We start from the raw sequence: 2,865 nt of genomic DNA, 5'->3' as shown, positions 1-2,865 counted from the left end.
CATGCACAAACAACAGCGCGTGGTTTCAATGAATGAGTGGAAGCCAAACACTTTTGGCCTGAGAGGAACAGAGAGAGATACTGTGATGTTGTCATGTGTTTGTGGATCCATCTTCTCATCTGAACCTCTGAGAGGCGGAAGTGAAGCAGGTATTTTGAGTCACGATCTCTATTCATCACTGCATTCACAATCTCGCATGTGTAATGCTATTGAAACCCAATGAACCGGCGCCAGATCTGAAATACTTCTGAAGAGCATCAGCTGAACAGACGTGAGAACTTGAGCTCCATTCAGCAGAACTCCAGCACTTCTAGAACCATCCATGGAGCTAATTTGCTACAAAAATGCATTTGAATACATCACTTCACACAAGAATCAAGGGGGATTGTGGGGAAAATGGCACAATTCACATCTCTAGTGGGTATTTTGAGCAGGTCTACTATAGGAAACTGGGTCACGAACAATGAGGAGACTCTTATTCAAGTCTCAGATGTTTCTCCTAAAATGAGACACAAATTCTCAAAGGCTCAGTAGATGTTCTACTATAAAATGTATGTGGAGCAGCTCAGATAATTTGATGAGTTAATAATGAAATCTCCGACTTCTGATTGCTATCTTGGCAAATCTGAGCACAGTTTGAGACAGTATTGAGATCTTTTCTGAAAGCCTAGAGGAGACACGTGTGAGATTACTGGGGTCTTTTTCTCAGGAGAAGAGAATTTTATCTTGTTGGTGTCTCTGAGAAATAGCTGAGATTGTAAAGCAATAGCACAGCCAAAAACTACCAGTTTTTCATCATTTAACATATTATCCTGATTTTGTTCCAAACCTGTTTGGCTTTCTTTTCTTCTGTGGAACACAAAAAAGCAGATATTCTTGAAGAACACTGGGAACCAAACAACTTTAGACCACATTGGCTTTCACGGTATGGACATTTCTCAGAATATCTTTTTTTGTCCATACAGTGAAAGTCAATGGGGTCCAAAGTTGTTTGGTTCCCAACGTTCTTCAAAATATCTTCTTTTGTGTTCCACTGAAGAAATAAACGACACGAGGGTGCACAAATGATGCCAGAATGCTCCATTTTGGGGGAGCTAGCCATTTAAAGTGTGATTTTTCTCTTCTATGGGCAGGGCTGGATCCACAGGCGCTCATGGTGAACGGGTTCGACTCTCCTGTGAGCTTCTACTGAGATGTATGAGCATGAAACAGAAGGAGTTTCTCTCAACAAACAGTCTTTGCTTAGACAATGACTTCAGTTCATGGTCATGCACAAAGACACACACATAGAGAACACACACACATATATATATACACGAATGCATCTTACCTCTCCTTTAGCTGGAGAAAAGCAGTGAAAGAATCGTCCTATCAACTAGATCATCAGTAAGAGGGGAAGAAGAGAAGAGCGGCTGATCTAACCGAACGTCACGCACACGTTCATGCTTCAGCTGTGTGTCTGCTGTTATTCTGTTTAACCACTACATGAGATGATAGATGACATGAAACATCATCTGTGTGTGAATATCGGCAGAAGAGCTTCACGACTGCGGCCACATTCACCGAATCCAATGAAACCAGCCATATTATAACAACACGATGGATTCAAACGGCCTCAAGAGGAAATTAAGGGATGCTTTATTAGTAAAATCAATTTTAAGATTAATCTTCTAAAGCGTTCATTAATCTTAGTTCAAGTTAATTCCAACATTTACTGATACATTATTCAAATCAAATATTGTATATTATTATTTACTTAACCTCGGCTAACATGCACGAACAAGGAACAGTTGCATTTTTATTAACTAATGTTAACAAAGATACTGTAACAAATCTACTGCGCATTTTTAGATAATATTAGTTAATGCATGAACTAATGGGACCTTATTGTAAAGTGTTACCAAAAATATGTTGATTATAAACTACTGACGATTTCAAAAAAGACTGACGCGACACGTTCTGCCAATATTCAGATTCTTGAATTCTTTACATTTATAGACTTCATCTACTTCAACTATACTAACTATTTGGTCACATCTTTGGTATAAAAACCCACCCAAACTCTCTGTCATGTGTGTGTTTGTCTCTATCTGGTTGTGACCCAGTACGACCGGCCCGAAGCAGAATCAGATTCATTCTGACTGAGCTGAACATCTGACAGATCGACTGACACCAGAAACAATGACAACGATTAACACTGAACACTGATTATTAACGAGTCACTCGTCAGTGAGAGGGTTTGAAAGGCTGTGTGTGTGAGAATACAGACACACATTCACATGCAAAACATTATTACTCAGTCACTTAAAGAATAGAAAAGACTTATGTCAGAAATATTAAAGGAATAGTTCAGCCAAAAATGAAAACTTGCTGAAAATGTGTTCACCCTCAGTTCATCCGAGATCAAGATGAGTTTGTTTCTTCGTCAGGTTTGTAGAAATGTAGCATTGCATCAGTGTCTCAGCAGTGAATGGGGACTGGAGTGCTGTGGATTACTTGTGGATTATTGTGATGTTTTTATCAGCTGTTTGGACTCTCATTCTGACGGCACCCATTCACTGCAGAGCATCCATTGCTGAGACACTGATGCAATGCTACATTTCTACAAATCTGATGAAGAAACAAACTCCTCCTGATCTCGGATGAACTGAGGGTGAGCACATTTTCCGCATGTTCTTGTGGGTGAACGGTTCCTTTAAGCCTCACCGTGTGCACACGGCTGTATTTGACTCCAAACACACGTGTGTTCTGTGATTAGACTCCATCATGATCATCATGCCATGAGCTGAGCTGCATTACGACACATAATGAAATGCTCATGCAGTGTGTGTGTTAGGGTGAGTGTGTGTGTGTGTGTGTGTGTGT

The 2,865-nt window shown here is 40.1% G+C and overlaps 1 protein-coding gene across 1 annotated transcript in view; it reads right to left on the bottom strand.

Annotated features, from left to right (window-relative positions):
• Nucleotides 1–2,865, bottom strand: part of LOC107728994 (band 4.1-like protein 3) — a 31,328-nt gene that overhangs the window by 23,904 nt on the left and 4,559 nt on the right. The gene's annotated exons all lie outside the window — the stretch shown is intronic.

Source organism: Sinocyclocheilus rhinocerous, unplaced genomic scaffold (genome assembly GCF_001515625.1).
Source record: "Sinocyclocheilus rhinocerous isolate Xijiao unplaced genomic scaffold, SAMN03320098_v1.1 scaffold37, whole genome shotgun sequence".
NCBI classification, from domain to species: Eukaryota; Metazoa; Chordata; class Actinopteri; order Cypriniformes; family Cyprinidae; genus Sinocyclocheilus; species Sinocyclocheilus rhinocerous.
This window is presented reverse-complemented; position numbering and strand designations above follow the sequence as displayed.